The sequence below is a fragment of the Tachysurus fulvidraco genome, chromosome 6 (genome assembly GCF_022655615.1).
Source record: "Tachysurus fulvidraco isolate hzauxx_2018 chromosome 6, HZAU_PFXX_2.0, whole genome shotgun sequence".
NCBI lineage: Eukaryota > Metazoa > Chordata > Actinopteri > Siluriformes > Bagridae > Tachysurus > Tachysurus fulvidraco.
The window spans coordinates 8,954,009-8,960,719 of NC_062523.1; positions in this window are offsets into that span (position 1 = coordinate 8,954,009).

Sequence of the window (6,711 nt, forward strand, 5' to 3'; positions counted from 1 at the left end):
TTTCCTCAGAAACTCTGAAATGTAACAGAAAAGGATGACATTTCAGTTTGAACCTGCCTGACTTCTTAACAACGCACAGACAAAAGGAGGCCCGAATTCTGTGCTTCGCCCACCCATTACTCTCATATAATTTTCTGTATTAATTCCCATCTTTGATAATGACAGGGCCTCTCTAACCCACCTTGTCTCCCAAGAAAAGTACTCACAGTTCTCTGAAACAACTTTACAGAAAATAAAAAAGAGAACGAGAGGAGAGAAAAAAATCCCCACCATTCAATCCATGCAAGATGTGTCAAGACCTCTTTTGAATGAATAATGGTGAGTGAGGGTAAATAAAGCAATATGACCAGAAGGACCAGGAATTCTGGCGGATAAGTGTCAGCGGCAGAGTAAAAAATGAAGCATTTACCTGTTCGTAATCTAATTTCATGATGGCTTTCTGTAGATATCGGACCCCGCCGTGAATAAGCTTTAGTGCTTCTGCTGCTGGTCCCCGGTGAGAAATCACCCTTCTTCACTAAGGCCGTCTGAGAGAGAGAGAGAGAGAGAGAGAGAGAGAGAGAGAGAGAGAGAGAGAGAGAGAGAGAGAGAGAGAAAAGAGAGAGAGAGAGAGAAAGAGAAAGAGAGAGAGAGAGAGAGAGAGGAGCACCGGCATCAGATCAACAGCTGCCTCTCTGATATTTGGTTACGTATTCTCTCTGCCAAATATTTAGGCGATATTACATATCATTTTCATATGCATCTGTTCCTCGACTCTGATGTGCTTTAAGGGAGGACTGTGACAGGGGAGAATGGGATACAGCGAGATATATTGGGCAAGCATTGTATTAATATTCATGAGAATAAACAGTGACTGTTTAAAAAAATATCCAAAGTGTTAAAGAGAAAAGAGCTAAACTCATTTTGAGATTTCAGATGCAATATTTGGTCACTAAAATCTGTAATAAAAAATCTACAGACCCGTCAGAGGCACAGCTTCCAAATGTGACAAAAGCGGTAAAGCTGTACGGCACTCGGCCTGCCTGTGAATTTGGGATACAGGTAGGATTTTATATAAAATATAGGGAAGAGAAAGTGATAGTGAGAAGAAACGTGGAAAAATGGAGCGCTCATGCAGTTCACCAGTCAGAAGTTATAAAGACATTACAACTACATCAGCAGGTGTAGCTTTATTCTAAGGCTAGACTTTGATGATATTAATACAGCATGGTCAACACCTGGCAAATTCCGATATTTTTGCATTTCTGGGAAACAATATAAATAAATGTTAGGGCATGTTATAAATGTAAGCGCTAGGGGCAGGGTTAACACTTTTCTTACTTTACTGGTTTGAAATCAAACTGAAATCAGGTCCTACTACTACTAATAATATATATATATATAATAGTCGAAAGATGGTGGTAAATAAAAGCCTCCTGAGACAATAATAAAAATTGTAATGGTGCACTATATATATAGGGGGGGCACGGTGGCTTAGTGGTTAGCACGTTCGCCTCACACCTCCAGGGTTGTGTGTGGAGTTTGCATGTTCTCCCCGTGCCTCGGGGGTTTCCTCCGGGTACTCCGGTTTCCTCCCCCGGTACAAAGACATGCATGGTAGGTTGATTGGCATCTCTGGAAAATTGTCCATAGTGTGTGAGTGTGTGAGTGAATGAGTGTGTGTGTGTGCCCTGCGATGGGTTAGCACTCCGTCCAGGGTGTATCCTGCCTTGATGCCCGATGACACCTGAGATAGGCACAGGCTCCCTCTGACCCGAGAACTTCGGATAAGCGGTAGATTATGAATGAATGAATATACACACACACACACACACACACACACACACACACACACATATATATATATATATATATATATATATATATATATATATATATATATATATATATATATATATATATATATATATATATAACATGACACATTAACATGACAGACTTCCTGTTATGTTCTTTCTTCACGTATCCCAACTTTGGAGGTTGGAGTCAGAGAACAGAGTCAGCCATGATATTGGGCTCAGGGGCCCAATAGCAGTAGCTTGGCGGTGCTGGAGCTTGAACCCCGATCCTCCGATCAGACAACCTAGAGCCTTCCACAGCAATACCATGTATTTCCAAGCTGTCCAAGTGTGTTCATCCTCATCAACAACAAAGATTCCAGGTGAAGAGACTCCAACCAGACGTTGGGCATCAGGATGGAAGAAAGAAAAAAGAGATATTGAGAAAAAAGGGATCAGGATCAAGCTGTATAGCTAACGATTAGTGCTGGGGTTTTCCAAACTTGGGATTGTGACCCCATGAGGTGACAACTGATTTAGAAATCCAGTCTTGATTGACCACGATTAAGCCTGCTATTGAAGTCTTTTTTCGTGAAGCAATACAACATCAAATATCTTTGACTGCATGGAAAAACAAAAAAGTGAAAATTCACAAAAACAAACTCGAATATATGGCAAAATGTTTATTGAAGATGGATGGAAAAAACAACAATAAACCAAAAAAGCAACGATTCTGGGTTCACCCAAAACTCATAATTGCTATTTTGCGCAGGCAGACAAGAATTGTGCTCTGAGTACTGATGACGAAATCACACTGCACCAGTCCTGTGAAGGTCTGGATTTATTTATTATTATTATTATTATTATTATTATTATTATTATTATTATTATTATTATTATTATTATTATTATTATTATTAGTATTATTAGTATTATTAGTATTATTATTATTGTTATTATTAATAACAACAACAATAATAATAATAATAATAATAATAATAATAATAATAATAATAATAATAATAATAATAATAATAATAATAATATTAATAATATCAATTTCCTCAGCATTATGGAAGTGAGACAAGATGTAATGTGACAAATCTCATTCCTAGGCATACAGTGCAAAGCTGTACTGCATCAGGGTTTAATTAAAGCGCACACCAGGCTTATGATTTCCAAAGGAGCAGCAATACGTTCTTTGAACTTAAGTCTATACAAAATTCTTCAGCTTGATCACTTTTATTCTAAAGGGAAAGATTTCTATTCTTATCTTTGTCATGTTGCACGACACAGTGGCAATTAATGGCACATTAATGGCACCAGAGACAGAGAGAGAGAGAGAGAGAGAGAGAGAGAGAGAGAGAGAGAGAGAGAGAGAGAGAGAGAGAGAGAGAGAGACGGGAGAGACGGGAGAGACGGGAGAGAGCTAGAGAGAGAGAGGCTGAGTGAATGAGTGAATAAGGGAATGAGAGAGAGAGAGAGAGGGGATAAGTGAAAAAAGGAATGAGAGAGAGTGAGAGAGAGTTTGACTCTTATTGCTACACAGACTGTCTTACAGCATATCCAGGCTCAGGGCCTTCCCCAATGGATGGAATCCACAAATCCCACATTTGAAGAGAAGAAAGAGAAAATAAATGTGGATTAGAGTGGATCACTCTATCCCTCCTCTCTCTTTTTCTCTTCTGCGTTTGTCACTTTTTCTTTTTTCTCTTATACAAAAGATTAAACACATGAACAGATTAAAGAAGCCTTGAACTCTAAGCATAGATAATTGAATTTTGTTGTAATTGAAACGACGGCGGTTCATTTGAGAGACGGAAAGATTTACTGGCTGAATGCTGCTGTTGTTTTTCTGGTTTTTCTGGAAGAGGAGAACAAATCCCTCCAAGTCGAGCACTTCCGGGTCTCCAGAGAAGCCGCTGGAATCCACTTTTGAGTTTGACAATACTGCTGTGAGGAGTTATGCAACTACAGAGACAGAGGATGGGAAGCACATACAGTGTGCTGCTAATAATCCAAGCAAGTAAAGAGGATTTTTTTCCCTCTCTGATGAAGAGGGAAAAGATGAAAGTTGTTCAGAACAGAAAAGAAATGTTATGTGAAAGAGAGCGAGAGAGAATTTCCAAAATTTCCAAAATGTAAAAAAATTTAATATAAATCTTACAATAAATTTGTACAAATGTGAAATAAAAAGAACCATGTGTTTAAATATTCTGTTAAGTATAAAAAAGTAAGTATTCCATGAATGTTTTCTTTTTTATTTCTTTCAATTTTCAACATTCATATTAAAAAAAATATTTAAACATATAAACATTTAAACACAAATGTATGTTAACCCATTTCTCAAACTCACAAACTTTTGTAGTTTATTTAAATATCAGGCCTCTCTCTCTCTCTCTCTCTCTCTCTCTCTCTCTCTCTCTCTCTCTCACACACACACACACACACACACACACACACACACACACACACACACACACACACACACACACACACATATATATATATATATATGTATATATATATATATATATATATATATATATATATATATATATATGCTTCAGCTAGAAAAGTATCTATAACTGCTCCACCATGTGTACACATCAATTATACCTAAACAGACACACACACACACACACACACACACACACACACACACACACACACACACACACACACACACACACACACACACCACACACACACACACCACACACACACACACACACGCACACACACACACGCACACACACACACACACACACACACACACACACACACACACACACACACACACACACACACACACACACACACACACACACACACACACACACACACATACCAGTCATCCATTTCACTGTCACATGACTTGAGGGGACAGTGCACATTAATAAATTCATTTCATTATTATGCATGGCTTCATATTCTGTATGATGGATTTAAGAAAACACAAATCATGCATTTTCTAGGGAGGACAAACAAAGATGTGTGACAACACAGAAATAAGAGATGATCAATCACATGCTAATTTATTTACCTCCCCCTCTCCAAACCAGTGTCTGATATGATGAATCACAAATATGCATGCCCCATGCATATATGCTTATAGTAACCAAAACATGCTCTGTGTCTAAAATAACCCAATAAAGCGGATACTACAGTGACGTTCACTGGATGCAGTAAAAGACTTTTTCAACATATTTGGAACCTCAGAGGTTTAGTGTATATGTCTGTCATTTGTAGTTTAACAATACAGTTAATAGATGGAGCTAACACAACAATATTAATTATCCAAATCTAGTACAGTGTGTATGCTGCACTTAGTGAAGATTGGCAAGAATTTACTTTAAATTAACTCTTTATTGATCAACACTAACGCAAAACTATACAAACATCACCATAAGGTCACTTGAAATGATCTCTAATGTATTTCCCAAACCTGATTAACACTAATCAATTGGGTGGCAATTAACTGATTCATACCCAGAATGCACTGGTTAAGTCCAGATGGCCACATGAGACTTTCCCAAATTCCCTGATTTACACAAGAAAGGTCTTATAGTATTTATAAAAGTGAAAGTACATTTGCATACACATACGCATGTCTTACAACCCTTCCTGTTTACTTCAACCATATGTCTCAATGCCAAGGTAAACTTTTTATATTTTATAATATTCTAAAATCAAAATGTAAAATATCTAATCTTCCTACCTTGATAATTAGAACAGATGCGTGGAAAACTTTTTAATTTTAAAGGAATTCTAGTGTGTGTGTGTGTGTGTGTGTGTGTGTGTGTGTGTGTGTGTGTGTGTGTGTGTGTGTGTGTGTGTTACAGAAAAATCACGTCTGAAGTGTACCCACAGTTTAGACACTTGCTACAAGCCACATTTTAAACATTTGTCACTTTTTTCCTGATACTGTATATTCTTTGTTTCCCAGATTTGGTTTTCACTCATGAATAATTCTTATGGCACATTTGATCATGTCATTTACTTGATGTTAAGTGAGTTAACTGGGTTTATATGGCAATTTTACAAAATAAAATGAAATAAAGTGGAATTGTAACAAATGTGTGATGTATACTGTATGTGTGTAAGCAGTGTGTGTTTGTGTGTGTGTGCATTCGTGTGTGTGTGTGTGTGTGTGTGTGTGTGTGTGTGTGTGTGTGTGTGTGTGTGTGTGTGTGTGTGTGTGTGTGTGTGTTACTGAGGTTCAGCTTAGCGATAAGTTTAGCTTGTCTGTGTTACCATACCTGTAGCTACCATTCAGAATGCTGACATCATGTCTTCTGTATTTCTTTCTCTAGACAATGACAAAGACAAAGACAAACTCAGTAGGTTTCATAAGATCCCAAATGACCGGAAACTTTTTTATAAAATCCTGAAATACTCAAAGAAAGTCCATACTTAAAGCTCCAGTATTTGTAAATGCTAAACAAATCCAAAACGATATGGATTACTAGACTTATATCAGACTCTGTGAGCATCAGTGTTAGCTCATTAATGCATATGCTTTGCTCTCAAAATGTACTATATTGCATAGTTTTTTACTATAGTCTTCAAAAATTTCTTGTGAGAGGGCATTCCCTAAGGGGCTGTGATTCAAATATTTTTTGCTCTGACCGCTACCCTTTCATTAAATAAAAAAAAAGGTGGCTGGGAAATGAGTGCAGCAAATACTAAATTCATTTAGGTTTTATAGCAGAATAAAAAGGACAAGGTAGAAAAATGTCAGGCAATTAAACCTAACCAACAATGGTGTTTATATTCTATTAGAGTGACAGTGAAAGGATCTGGCTTTTCTCAGATGTGAACAATATAAGAGAGAGAGAGAGAGAGAGAGAGAGAGAGAGAGAGAGAGAGAGAGAGAGAGAGAGAGAGAGAGAGAGAGAGAGAGAGAGAGAGAGAGAGAGAGAGAGAGAGA